The sequence below is a fragment of the Mustelus asterias genome, unplaced genomic scaffold, assembly GCF_964213995.1.
Source record: "Mustelus asterias unplaced genomic scaffold, sMusAst1.hap1.1 HAP1_SCAFFOLD_36, whole genome shotgun sequence".
NCBI classification, from domain to species: domain Eukaryota; kingdom Metazoa; phylum Chordata; class Chondrichthyes; order Carcharhiniformes; family Triakidae; genus Mustelus; species Mustelus asterias.
The window spans coordinates 3,972,339-3,987,488 of NW_027590118.1; the positions used below are offsets into that span (position 1 = coordinate 3,972,339).

Below are 15,150 nucleotides of genomic sequence, written 5' to 3' on the forward strand. Positions count from 1 at the left end.
CTGCACTCCATCTGCAGGCTTGTTGAAAACATCGTATATCTTTTACTCTTTCTCTCAGGAATCTGATCACTGTCAGCCCTGTCGTATCTTCGAGTCTCCATCTTGTGCGTAATCCTGCCCCTCCTGTGTGAATTTGCTGGGTTAACCCCACTCGCCAGTGATAGTTTAAACAGGGCTTTTATTTGTTAGAAATCAAAATGTTAATCAGTCACTGTCTGTTTCTCTGCCATGTGTGTGGATGTCTGTGTGTTTTCTATGTGTGTGTGTGTGTGTGTGTGTGTGTGTGTGTGTGTGAGTGTGTGTGTGTGTGTCTGTGTGTGTGTGTGTCTGTGTGTGTGTCCAAGTTTATGTGTGTGTGCTTCTGTGTTCGCAGTGCCAATTTTCCAGAATGTCACTCCATGATATAATTGGCCATGAATTCTCAAACTTCCAATGGCCCATTGTAAATCCACAATCATTTTCAAATTGGCGAATCTTTCCCTGCGTCTCTCTGTGTGTCTGTCTCCATTTGATAGAGGTGTATACGATTTTGATGGGTATAGATGAAGTGAATGCAAGCAGGCTTTTTCCGCTGAGGCTAGGGGAGAGAAAAAAACAGAGGGCATGGGTTAAGGGTGAAAGGAGAAAGGTTTAAAGGGAATGTTAGGTCGGGGGGCGGGGGGGGGGGTGGCGCTTCTTCGCGCAGAGAGTGGTGGCAGTGTGGAATGAGCTGCCGGATGAAGTGGTAAATCTCCCCTCAATCTTCTACGCTCCAGGGGATAAAGTCCCAACCTATTCAATCTCTCTCTGTCACTCAACTTCCCAAGTCCCGGCAACATCCTTGGGAACCTTCTCTGCACTCTTTCAACAATATTTATATCCTTTCTGTAACGAGGTGACCAAAACTGTACACAATACTTCATATTCGGCCTCAACAATGCCTTATATAACCTTACCATAACACTCCAACTTTTATACTCGATACTCCGATTTATGAAGGCCACTTTTAACATTTAAGAAACACTTGGACAAGTTCATGGATGAGAGGGCTGTGGAGGGATATGGTCCAAGTGCAGGTCAGTGGAACTAGGCAAAAAATGGTTTGGCACAGACAGGAAGGGCCAAAAGGACTGTTTCTGAGCTGTAATTTTCTATGGTTCTATGGTTCTATAAGGAGGAGGTGGTAGCAATTCTGGAAAGTGTAAAAATAGATAAGTCCCCTGGGTCGGATGGCATTTATCCTAGGATTGTCTGGGAGGCTAGAGAGGAGATTGCAGAGCCTTTGGCTTCGTTCTTTGTGTCGTCATTGTCTACAGGAACAGTGCCAGAAGACTGGAGGATAGCAAATGTTGTCCCCTTGTTCAAGAAGGGGAGTAGGGACAAGCCTGGTAATTATTGACCGGTGAGCCTTACTTCTGTTGTGGGTAAGGTTTTGGAAAGGATTATAAGAGATAGGATTTATAATAATCGAGAAAGGAATAATTCGATTAGGGATAGTCAGCACGGTTTTGTGAAGGGTAGGTCGTGCCTCACAAATCTTACTGAGTTCTTTGAGAAGGTGACCAAAGAGGTGGATGAGGGTAAACCGGTTGATGTGGTGCATATGGATTTCAGCAATGCGTTTGATAAGGTTCCCCATGGTAAGGTATTGCAGAAAATACGGACGCATGGCATTAAGGGTGATTTAGTGTTTTGGACCAGGAATTGGCTAGCTGTAAGAAAATAGAGGGTGGTGGTTGATGGGAAATGTTGATCCTGGAGTTCAGTAACGAGTGGTATAGCGCAAGGATCTGTTTTGGGGCCACTGCTGTTTGTCATTTTTATAAATGACCTGAACGAGGGCGTAGAAGGATGGATTAGTAAATTTGCGGATGACACTAAAGCCGGTGGAGTTGTAGACAGTGCAGAGGGAAGTGGCAGGTTACAGAGAGACATGGATGAGCTGCAGAGCTGAGCTGAGAGGTGGCAAATGGAGTTTAATGCGGAAAAGTGTGAGGTGATTCACTTTGGAAGGAGTTAGAGGAATACAGAGTACTGGCCGAATGGTAAGATAGTTGGTAGTGTGGATGACCAGAGAGATCTGGGTGTCCATGTGCACAGATCCCTGAAAGTTGGCACCCAGGTTGATAGGGCTGTTAAGAAGGCGTACGGTGTGTTAGCTTTTATTGGTAGAGGGATTGAGTTTCGGAGCGATGAGGTCATCCTGCAACTGTACAAAACGCTGGGCGGCCGCACGTGGAGTATTGCGTACAGTTCTGGTCGCCGCATTATAGGAAAGATGTGGAAGCGTTGGAAAGGGTGCAGAGGTGATTCACTAGGATGTTGCCTGGCATGGTGGGAAGATCGTATGTGGAAAGGCTGAGGGACTTGAGGTTGTTTTCGTTGGAGAGAAGAAGGATAAGAGGTGACTTAATAGAGGCATACAAGATGATCAGAGGATTAGATAGGGTGGATAGTGAGAGCCTTTTTCCTCGGATGGTGATGGCAAGCACGATGGGACATAGCTTTAAATTGAGGGGTGAGAGATATAGGACAGATGTTCGAGGTAGGTTCTTTTCTCAGGGAGTAGTAAGGGCGTGGAATGCCCTGCCTGCAGCAGTCGTGGACTCGACAACATGAAGAGCTTTCAAATGGTTATTGGATAAACATATGGATGATATTGGAATAATGCAAATTAGAGGGGCTTTAGATTGGTTTCACTGGTCGGCGCAACATCGAAGGCCGAAGGGCCTATACTGCGCTGTAATGTTCTATGTTCTTTGTTCTATCAACAAAGAACAGTCCACACAGGAACAGGCCGGCCCCCCAAGCCTGCACCGATCATGTTTACCTGTCTCGACCAACCGCTTATATCCCTCTATTCCTTGTTTGTTCATATGCCTGTCAAGATAAGTCTTAAATGTGGCTGAAGTAACTGCCTCACTTGGCCCCCACCACCCTCTGTGTAAAAAGCTTCCCCCATTATCTTGAACTTGTGTCACCTTGTAATTGTCGTTTCTTTCCTGGGAAAAAGCTTCTAACTCTTCACCTTATCTATACCTCTCATCATTTTCTAAACTTCGATCCGGTAGCCCCTCAGCCTCTGCCTTTCCAGGGAGAACAATCCCAGTGTATTCAATCTCCCCTCATAGCTAATACCTGGCAACATCCTGGTAAACCTTCCCTGTACCCTCTCCAAAGCCTCCACATCCTTCTGGTCGTGCGGTGACCAGAATTGGACACACTATTGCAAATGTGGCCAAACCAATGTTTTGTACAACTGTTACATAATTTGCCAAATGTTATACTCGTTGCCCTGTCTGATGAAGACAAGCATTGCATATGCTTTCTTCACGACCTTCTCCACCAGTGCTGCCACTTTTATAAATCTGTTCACCTGTACTCCCAGATCTCTCTGTGTGTCTGTGCTCCTGACGGTTCTGCCATTTATTTTACAGCTCCCACCTGAATTAGATCGACCAAAATGCATCACCTCGCATTTGTCTGGATTAAATTCCATCTGTCATTTCTCCGCCCAATTTTCCAGCCTATCAATATCTTATTGTATATTCTGACAAACTTCATCACATGTAAACACATTTGTCTGCAAGTATACATTCTCACACGAATACACATTCCCATATGGTCGCTGACACACACACACACACACACACACGCACACACACGCTTAGCTCCCCCATGATTATTAACGTGCTCACTAATTTCAAGCACTAGGATGACCTCAGTGAACAGCCGGTCTCTGTAATAAGGTGTCCAGTGTTATGAATAAAATTGATGCCTGGAGTAAACAAAAAAACGAAAGAATATAAGAACTGGGAGCAGGAGTCGGACATCTGGACCCTCGAGCCTGCTCCAGCATTCAATAAGTTCATGGCTGATCATTTTGTGGACTCAGCTCCACTTACCCGCCCGCTCACCCTTTGTGTGAAGATGGTGCTCCTCAACGCAGTCTTAAATCTGCTTCCCCTTACTTTGGGGACATTCGCCCTACAACAACAGACCAAGCGTTAATTCCTAATTTTAGGAGCTAACACACGGACATGTTCAAATCCCCATTCTCTGTCCACTCCACACTGTCAGACCCAGAAATAAAATGGTGCCTGTTTGATGACAGTTATCTGATTAATTATTACAAACACTGCATCAATGATCCAAACTGACTGAGTGTTTCCTGATGACGGCCGCATGGAAGGTAGAAAATGAAGAGATTAGCCGCTGTCAGGAGGATAGAGTCAGTCTGGTGAAATGGAGCAACAATCTCACCCACTCTCTCAATCTCTCACTCACTCTCTCAAAATCTCACCCACTCTCTCAATCTCTCACTCACTCTCTCAAAATCTCTCCGTCACACACTCTTCTTTGCCCTGTTGCTCATGTTTCAAAAAAAAAATCAATAAAACCTGAGCACCACACAGGCCCCTAAAATACTTGCAGCATGTCCCTACAACACAGGGAATGGAGAGAGAATGGGAATGTGTTCCTGATCTCAATGGAGATTGCATGTTGAATCTGTCTGTCTTCCAAACTATCCTCAAGTATCTTAACACTTAATTACTTTCAATTCAATTAAAACTGACCAGCATATTCTCCCCGGTTGCGTTCTGTTCACCTCTCCCCGCCCTACCCCGCGTTCAGTAAACTCGGCTCATCTGTCAATCCCCGAGTCTCACTACCTCGCTGTATTTCTCCATTCCTCACAACTCTTCATGCTCAGTCATCACCAAACTTCCTCCCTCACCCCGTCCCTCCATCCTTCACTCCACATCTCACTACGTCTCCCTCCCTCACCCCGTCTGCTCTTCCTTCACCCCGACCCTCCATCCTTCATTCGACATCGAACTATCTCTCCCTCCCTCACCCCGTCTGTCCCTCCTTCACCCTGTCCCTCCATCCTTCAGTCCACACCTCACTGTATCTTCCTCCCTCACCCCGTCCCTCCATCCTTCACTCCGCATCTCAATCTCTCTCCCTCCCTCACCCCGTCTTTCCCTCCTTCACCCCGTCCCTCCATCCTTCACTCCACATTTCACTATCTCTCCCGCCCTCACCCCGTCTGTCCCTCCCTCACACCGTCCCTTCATCCTTCACTCCACATCTCACTATCTCTACCTCCCTCATCTCGTCTTTCCCTCCTTCGCCCTGTCATTCCCTCACTCGTCCTGTCTCTCGTCCCTCCCCCTTTCCCTCTATCCCTCACCCTGTCATTCTCCACCTCACACAGTCTGTCCATCCCTCACCTCTTCGCTCCCTCCATCGACTGTTTCTCCCTCATTGAAACATTTCTACCTCCCTCAATCGCACCTTGTCTCACTCATTCGCTCTGTCTCTCCCTCCTTCATTCCATCTCTGCTGATGTCAAAGTCTCCTCGAGCCGTCCATCAATCCCTCAGAACACCGTTCACTCCCTCCACTACTCTCGCTTCTTCTACCCGGCTTTACTCCATCCCTAGCACCATCTCCCCCTCCATCACCTCGTTTCTTCTTCCATCGCTTTGTTCCTACCTCCTTCACCCCTGATCCCTCTCCCTCGCCCCTGCTCTCCCTCCTTCACCCTGCTCTCCGTCCATCGCCCCTGCTCTCCCTCAGTCGCCCCTGTTCTCCCTCCCTCGCTCCTGCTCTCCCCCCATCGCCCCTAATATACCTCCCTCGTCCTTGCTCTACCCTCCCTCGCCCCTGCTCTGCCTCCCTCGCCCCTGGTCTCCCTCCATCACCCCTGCTCTCCCTCCCTCACCCCTGCTCTCCCTCCCTGGTTACTGCTCTCCCTCCCTCACCCCTGCTCTCCCTCCCACGACCCTGCTCTCCCTCCCTCACCCCTGCTCACCCTCCCACGCCCCTGCTCCCCCTCTATCACCCCTGCTCTCCCTCCATCGTCCCGGTACACCTGCAGGAAGTGCACCCAATTCCAGCTCATTGAAGACCGTGTTAGGGATCTGGAGCTGGAACAGGATGAACTCAGGATTATTTGGGAGGCAGAGGCAGCTGTCGATAGAAACTGCAGGGAGGTAGCTAGTCCTAGAAATTATGATACGTAGATGACGGCTAGAAGAGGTAAGAAGCCGTCAGATCAGCGATCCTCTGGATCCCCTGTTCCTCTGTATAACAAGTATTCCGTTTTGGAAACTGTTGGGGGGATGACGTCACTGGGGTAAGCCATAAGGTACGGGTCTCTGGTTCGGAGTCTGCCCTTGTTGCTGAGAAGGGAAGGGGGGAGAGGAGTAGAGCATTAGTTATTGGGGACTCCACAGTTAGGGGGAAGGATAGGAGATTCTGTGGTAACGAGAGGGACTCGCGGTTCGTATGTTGCCTCCCAGGTGCCACAGTCCATGATGTCTCGGATCGTGTTTTCGGGATCCTTAAGGGGGAGGGGGAGCAGCCCCAAGTTGTGCTTCACATAGGCACTCAAGACGTAGGTAGGAAAAGGGACGGGGATGTAAGGCAGATACTCAGGGAGTTAGGATGGCAGCTTAGGGCGAGAAGAAACAGAGTTGTTATCTCTGGTTTGTTACCCGTGCCACGTGAAATTGAGAGAGGAATAGGGAGAGAGAGAGAGCAGTTGAACACGTGATTACAGGGATGCTGCAGGAGGGAGGGATTCAGATACCTGGACAATTGGGGCTCATTCTGGGGTAGGTGGGACCTCTAAAAACGGGATCGTCTACACCTCTACTAGAGGGATACCAATATCCTGGGGGAGGGGGGGGGCGGAATTTGCTAATGCTCTTCGGGAGGGTTGAAACTAATTCGGCAGGGGGTTGGGAACCTGAATTCTTGCTCCAGTGTACAGGAGGTTGAGAGTAGTGAGGTCATGGATGAGGTTTCAGCGTCGCAGGAGTGTACTGGCAGGCAGGAAGGTGGTTTGAAGTGTGTATACTTCAATGCCAGGAGCTTCCGGAATAAGGTGGGTGAACTTTCAGCATGGTTTGGTACGTGGGACTTCGATGTTGTGGCCATCTCGGAGACATGGACAGAGCAGGGACAGGAATGGTTGTTGCAGGTTCCGGGGTTTAGTTGTTTCAGTAAGTGCAGGGAAGGTAGTAAAAGAGGGGGAGGTGTGGCATTGTTAGTCAAGTAAGAAGTTTAACAACACCAGGTTAAAGTCCAACAGGTTTATTTGGTAGCAAAAGCCACACAAGCTTTCGAGGCTCTGAGCCCCTTCTTCAGGTGAGTGGGAATTCTGTTCACAAACAGAACTTATAAAGACACAGACTCAATTTACATGAATAATGGTTGGAATGCGAATACTTACAACTAATCCAGTCTTTAAGAAACAAAACAATGGGAGTGGAGAGAGCATCGAGACAGGCTAAAAAGATGTGTATTGTCTCCAGACAAGACAGCCAGTGAAACTCTGCAGGTCCACGCAACTGTGGGAGTTACAAATAGTGTGACATAAATTCTGATTCTAGGATCGCATGATAAAGACTCAGGAGGAAAAAAGCAGAAATATTTATGTGAAATAGTGTGACATAAACCCAATATCCCGGTTGAGGCCGTCCTTGTGTGTGCGGAACCTGGCTATCAGTTTCTGCTCCGCGACTCTGCGCTGTCGTGTGTCGCGGAGCAGTCTTTATCATGCGATCCTAGAATCAGAATTTATGTCACACTATTTGTAACTCCCACAGTTGCGTGGACCTGCAGAGTTTCACTGGCTGTCTTGTCTGGAGACAATACACATCTTTTTAGCCTGTCTTGATGCTCTCTCCACTCCCATTGTTTTGTTTCTTAAAGACTGGATTAGTTGTAAGTATTCGCATTCCAACCATTATTCATGTAAATTGAGTCTGTGTCTTTATAAGTTCTGTTTGTGAACAGAATTCCCACTCACCTGAAGAAGGGGCTCAGAGCCTCGAAAGCTTGTGTGGCTTTTGCTACCAAATAAACCTGTTGGACTTTAACCTGGTGTTGTTAAACTTCTTACTGTGTTTACCCCAGTCCAACGCCGGCATCTCCACATCATTGTTAGTCAAGGACAGTATTACAATGGCAGAAAGGACGTTTGATGAGGACTCGTCTACTGAGGTAGAATGGGCTGAGGTTCGAAACAGGAAAGGAGAGGCCACCCTGTTGGGAGTTTTCGATAGGCCTCCGAAAAGTTCCAGAGATGTCGAGGGAATGATTGCAAAGATGATTATGGATAGGAGCGAAAGTAACAGGGTGGTTGTTTTGGGGGACTTTATCTTTGCAAATATTGACTGGAAAAGCTGTAGCTCGAGTACTTTAGATAGAAAGAAAGAAACCCTACAGTACAGATAGAGGCCAATTGGCCCATCGAGTCTGCACCGACCACAATCACACATAGGTCCTACGCCCATATTCCTACATACTTACCCACCAATCCCTCTAAACTACGCATCTCAGGACACGAAGGGCAATTTTAGCATGGCCAATCAACCTAACCCGCGCATCTTTGGACTGTGGGAGGAAACCGGAGCACCCGGAGGAAATGCACGCCGACACGAGGAGAATGTGCAAACTCCACACAGAGAGTGACCCAAGCCGGGAATCGAAACCAGGTCCCTGGAGCTGTGAAGCAAGAGTGCTAACCATTGTGCTACCGTGCCATCCCCCACTGTGCTACCGTGCCGATGGGTAAGGTTTTGTCCAATGTGGGCAGGAGGGTTTTCTGACACAGAATGTCGATAGGCCAACAAGAGGCGAGATCACATTGGATTTGGTACTGGGTAATACAGAACAAAGAACAAAGAACAATGCAGCACAGGAACAGGCCCTTCGGCCCTCCAAGACTGCGCCGCTCATGTGCCCACGAGACCATTCTTTTGTATCTCTCTATTCCAAGTCTGTTCATGTGGTTATCTAGATACGTCTTAAATGATCCCAGCGTGTCCGCCTCAATCACCTTGCTTGCCAGTGCATTCCAGGCCCCCACCACCCTCTGTGTAAAATACGTCCCCCTGACATCTGTGTTGAACGTTGCGCCCCTCATCTTGAACCCGTTACCCCTTGTGTTCGTCACCTCCGACCTGAGAAAAAGCTTCCCACTGTTCACTATATCTATGCCCTTCATAATTTTATACACTTCAATTAGGTCGCCCCTCATCCTCCGTCTGTCCAGGGAGAACAACCCCAGTTTACCCAATCTCTCTTCATAGCTAAGACACTCTATACCAGGCAACATCCTGGTAAACCATCTCAGCACTCCCTCCAAAGCCTCCACGCCCTTCTGGTAGTGTGGCAACCAGAACTGGACGCAGAATTCCAAATGTGGCCTAACCATCGTTCTATCCAGCTGCAACATCAGACCCCAACTGTTATATTCTATGCCCCGTCCAATAAAGGCAAGCAGGCCATATGACTTCTTCTCCACCCTCTCCACCTGTGCTGCCACCTTTAAGGATCTGGGTTCGATTCCCGGCTTGGATCACTGTTTGTGTGGAGTTTGCACATTCTCCTCGTGTCTGCGTGTGTTTCCTCCGGGAGCTTCGGATTCCTCCCACAGTCCAAAGATGTGCGGGTTAGGTTGATTGGCCATGCTAAAATTGCCCTTGGACTCCTGAGATGCGAAGGTTAGAGGGATTAGTGGGTAAATATGTAGGGACATGGGGTTAGCGCATGGGTGGGATTGTGGTCAGTGCAGACTCGATGGGCCGAATGGCCTCTTTCAGTGCTGTCGGGTTTCTTGATTCTATGACCCTCCAAACCTGAGCTGATCATGATGCCCTATTTTAAAATAACATCTGCTGCGCTTACTCTGTCTCGATCCCTCTTACCTCCTATTAATGTATCAATCCACATGCGTCTTAAAAGTTGCGAATGTGCTGATTCCACCATCTCCCCTGGCAGAGCATTCCAGGCACCCACAATCTCTGTGTGAGGAACATCCCTCTCACATCTCCTTTAATATTTCCTCCTGCAATTGGAACCACTGCCCCCTTGTAACTGAACCTGCCACCCTTGGAGAAAACTCTCTGACTATCCACCCTGTCTGTGCCTCCCACAATTTTGTAGACCTCTATCAGGTCTCCCCTCAGCCTCCGTCTTTCCAGTGAAAACAATCATGGTTTATTCAACCTCTCCTCATAGCCAGCGGAGCTGACTTCTCTATAATGTAAGTTCCTGTTATAAACACCATTCCTCTCACAATAACGGCTTCCCCCATCATCACGCCGTCACTCCCGCCCCATCTATCCCTCTCTCTTCCTCTTTTTCACTTTCACTCGCTCAGAGTCTTCCTCTCTCATTCTCTCATTCAAGGAACAAATACTGGGTGTCCTTGATAGGTATGTCCCTGTCAGGCAGGGAGGAAATGGCCGAGTGAGGGAACCGTGGTTCACAAAAGAGGTGGAATGTCTTGTGAAAAGGAAGAGGAAGCTTATGTAGGGATGAGGAAACAAGGTTCAGATGGCTCGATTGAGGGTTACAAGTTAGCAAGGAATGAGCTGAAAAAGGGGCTGAGGAGAGCTAGGAGGGGCATGAGAAGTCCTTGGCGGGTCGGATCAAGGAAAACCCCAAGGCTTTTTACTCTTATGTGAGGAATAAAAGAATGACCAGGGTGAGGTTAGGGCCGGTCAAGGACAGTGGTGGGAACTTGTGTATGGAATCAGAAGAGATAGGCGAGGTGATGAATGAATACTTTTCTTCAGTGTTCACCAAGGAGAGGGGCCATGTTTTTCAGGAAGAGAAGGTGTTACAGGCTAATAGGCTGGAGGAAATAGATGTTCGGAGGGAGGATGTATTGGCAGTTTTGAATAAACTGAAGGTCGATAAGTCCCCTGGGCCTGATGAAATGTATCCTAGGATTCTCTGGGAGGCGAGGGATCAGATTGCAGAGCCTTTGGCTTTGATCTTTGGGTCCTCGCTGTCCACGGGGATGGTGCCAGAGGACTGGAGAGTGGCAAATGTTGTTCCTCTGTTTAAGAAAGGGAAGAGAAATGACCCTGGTAATTATAGACCGGTTAGTCTGACTTCGGTGGTTGGTAAATTGATGGAAAAGGTCCTTAGGGATGGGATTTACGACCATTTAGAAAGATGCGGATTAGAACATAGAACATAGAACATAGAACATTACAGCGCAGAACAGGCCCTTCGGCCCACGATGTTGCACCGACCAGTTAAAAAAAAAAAAAAACTGTGACCCTCCAACCTAAACCAATTTCTTTTCGTCCATGAACCTATCTACGGATCTCTTAAACGCCCCCAAACTAGGCGCATTTACTACTGATGCTGGCAGGGCATTCCAATCCCTCACCACCCTCTGGGTAAAGAACCTACCCCTGACATCGGTTCTATAACTACCCCCCCTCAATTTAAAGCCATGCCCCCTCGTGCTGGATTTCTCCATCAGAGGAAAAAGGCTATCACTATCCACCCTATCTAAACCTCTAATCATCTTATATGTTTCAATAAGATCCCCTCTTAGCCGCCGCCTTTCCAGCGAAAACAATCCCAAATCCCTCAGCCTCTCCTCATAGGATCTCCCCTCCATACCAGGCAACATCCTGGTAAACCTCCTCTGCACCCTCTCCAAAGCCTCCACATCCTTCCTGTAATGTGGGGACCAGAACTGCACACAGTACTCCAAGTGCGGCCGCACCAGAGTTGTGTACAGTTGCAACATAACGCTACGACTCCTAAATTCAATCCCCCTACCAATAAACGCCAAGACACCATATGCCTTCTTAACAACCTTATCTACTTGATTCCCAACTTTCAGGGATCTATGCACACATACACCTAGATCCCTCTGCTCCTCCACACTATTCAAAGTCCTCCCGTTAGCCCTATACTCAACACATCTGTTATTCCTACCAAAGTGAATTACCTCACACTTCTCCGCATTAAACTCCATCCGCCACCTCTCGGCCCAACTTTGCAACCTGTCTAAGTCTTCCTGCAAACTACGACACCCTTCCTCACTGTCTACCACACCACCGACTTTGGTGTCATCAGCAAATTTGCTAATCCACCCAACTATACCCTCATCCAGATCATTAATAAATATTACAAACAGCAGTGGCCCCAAAACAGATCCCTGAGGTACACCACTTGTAACCGCACTCCATGATGAATATTTACTATCAACCACCACCCTCTGTTTCCTATCCGCTAGCCAATTCCTGATCCAATTTCCTAGATCACCCCCAATCCCATACATCTGCATTTTCTGCAGAAGCCTACCATGGTGAACCTTATCAAACGCCTTACTAAAATCCATATATACCACGTCCACCGCCTTGCCCCCATCCACCTCCTTGGTCACTTTCTCAAAAAACTCAATAAGGTTAGTAAGGCACGACCTACCTGCCACAAAACCATGCTGACTATCACCTATCAATTCATTACTCTCCAAATAACTATAAATCCTATCCCTTATAATTTATTCCAACATCTTGCCGACAACAGAAGTGAGACTCACCGGTCTATAATTCCCGGGATAGTCAGCACGGATTTGTGAAGGGCAAATCGTGCCTCACAAATTTCATAGAATTTTTTGAGGAGGTGACTAGGTGTGTTGATGAAGGTAGGGCGGTTGATGTCATATACATGGATTTTATTAAGGCGTTTGATAAGGTCCCCCATGGTCGGCTTATGATGAAAGTAAGGAGGTGTGGGATAGAGGGAAAGTTGGCCGATTGGATAGGTAACTGGCTATCTGATCGAAGACAGAGGGTGTTGGTGGATGGAAAATTTTCGGACTGGAGGCAGGTTGCTAGCGGAGTGCCGCAGGGATCGGTGCTTGGTCCTCTGCTCTTTGTGATTTTTATTAATGACTTAGAGGAGGGGGCTGAAGGGTGGATCAGTAAATTTGCTGATGACACCAAGATTGGTGGAGTAGTGGATGAGGTGGAGGGCTGTTGTAGGCTGCAAAGAGACATAGATAGGATGCAAAGCTGGGCTGAAAAATGGCAAATGGAGTTTAACCCCGATAAATGTGAGGTGATTCATTTGGGTAGGACAAATTTAAATGTGGATTACAGGGTCAAAGGTAGGGTTCTGAAGACTGTGGAGGAACAGAGAGATCTTGGGGTCCATATCCACAGATCTCGAAAGGTTGCCACTCAAGTGGATAGAGCTGTGAAGAAGGCATATAGTGTGTTAGCTTTTATTAACAGGGGGTTGGGGTTTAAGAGCCATGGGGTTATGCTGCAACTGTACAGGACCTTGGTGAGACCGCATTTGGAATTTTGCGTGCAGTTCTGGTTACCTCACTATAAGAAGGATGTGGAAGCGCTGGAAAGAGTGCAGAGGAGATTTACCAGGATGCTGCCTGGTTTGGAGTGTCGGTCTTATGAGGAAAGGTTGAGGGAGCTGGGGCTGTTCTCTCTGGAGCGGAGGAGATTGAGGGAAGACTTAATAGAGGTTTATAAAATGATGAAGGGGATGGATCGAGTGAACGTTCAAAGACTATTTCCTCGGGTGGATGGAGCTATTACAAGGGGGCATAACTATAGGGTTCATGGTGGGAGATATAGGAAGGATATCAGAGGTAGGTTCTTCACGCAGAGAGTGGTTGGGGTGTGGAATGGACTGCCTGCAGTGATAGTGGAGTCAGACACTTTTGGAACATTTAACCGGTTATTGGATAGGCACATGGAGCACACCAGGATGGTAGGGAGTGGGATAGCTTGATCTTGGTTTCAGATGAAGGTCGGCACAACATCGTGGACCGAAGGGCCTGTTCTGTGCTGTACTGTTCTATGTTCTATGTTATACATTCATTTTCCCAGCCTCGCACCCTCTCTAGATTCAGCCCATCCCACAAGCCGTACCTCTTTCTCGTGATCATCTCTCTCCTTTCACATATGAGCACGTTTCTGAACACTGTATCAGATGTGGGTCCAGTGTCATTTGGAGCCTGTGCATTGCTCGTCACAGTTAAATCTGTTATTTTACTGCTCTAAGAGGTGATGTGATTGAATCTGCTGCAGTGCCTGAATTTTCTGAGATGTCCCATTGTTTCCGAACATTCTCCCAGTTTGAGGAGCGGCATTCGATTTTGGGGTAAAAAACGAATTTCTTTGCAGACTAAATAGTTCCAAATTATTGATCAACAGAATTTTGCATTTTATGCAAAACTCCAACCCACTTAAATCACATCACAGGATGTCCACAGTTAAAGATCACAGGGAGAGACACGGTAACATTTGAAACTCAATTACTGAAATGTCAGAGTCCAGGAACAGATATCACTGAAACTATCTGAGATCTAGAGGTGGGACCGATCGTGTTTGAATGGACAGCATCTTTCCACTTGTTATTAGTTGATAAATACGATCAACAGATTCCAGTGTTTGGAAAGAAGTAAGTCAAGACTAAAAATAAATATTTTCCATCACTGAACTCAATGTCGTAATTTGTTTGTTCTTATATTTAAAAAAAGCTTCAAACCAGGTTTCTGCCACAATGTCCCTAAGGTAACTTTACAGTGTATAAATTAAAGGGCTTGGGAACATATCACCTAAGAGTTTAAGACAGGGAGACTGCCAGCAGCTCGATGAGGCACATCACCTCACACTGAAGATGCATTATCCAGTTGACAGCTTTCAGAAAATATTCTACCCAATCATTGCCATTATTGTTGTTCCTGGTGAGTGACTCGGACCATTGAGGTTGTGTAAATCTGTCTGTGAACGGCTCTCTGATTCAAAACTCTGAATGAAAATGCTCCATGCTGATCTCGTGGTCACTGTTCTAAAGAAACCAGGTCAACGATGTAATTTACTTAAATCAAATGGCTTGAAATATCTCTGTGTTTTTAATCCTTTTCATCAACTGACAATGAGCCTCTGTATGTTATTCACGGGCTCACTACTCAATGAAGTCAATGTATTGAGGAGTGAACTGCTCAATCTTATCTATTGTAAGATTGGACCTCAGTGAAGGTGATCTTTCTGAAATAATGTTTAGTGGGAGTAAGAATATAATGGAAATTTGAGTATGGGTCACTAACCAGAGTGGAATACCTGACACCAGTGAACAAGTATTTCAGGGTATATTTGTCAATGTAAAATTGTACTGATTGTGGTTCTTTCACCTGAGTGGAATATCTGATCGAAGTCTCCATTAATGTCTGGCACCATCTGTCCATGTGGAATAGTATTGTGTTTAGGAAAAGAATTGCATTGAAATAAGTTGGTTCAATTTTAAATATATCCTATTTTAATTTGGTGAGTGAGATTTCCATTCTGTGGAACTGCCTCAGTCTTTTATCTT

General features: G+C 47.0%; 1 pseudogene; it reads left to right on the top strand.

Annotated features, from left to right (window-relative positions):
- Window positions 1-6,011: 6,011 nt before the first annotated feature.
- Window positions 6,012-15,150, top strand: part of LOC144482686 (SWI/SNF-related matrix-associated actin-dependent regulator of chromatin subfamily A member 5-like) — a 176,169-nt pseudogene continuing 167,030 nt past the window's right edge.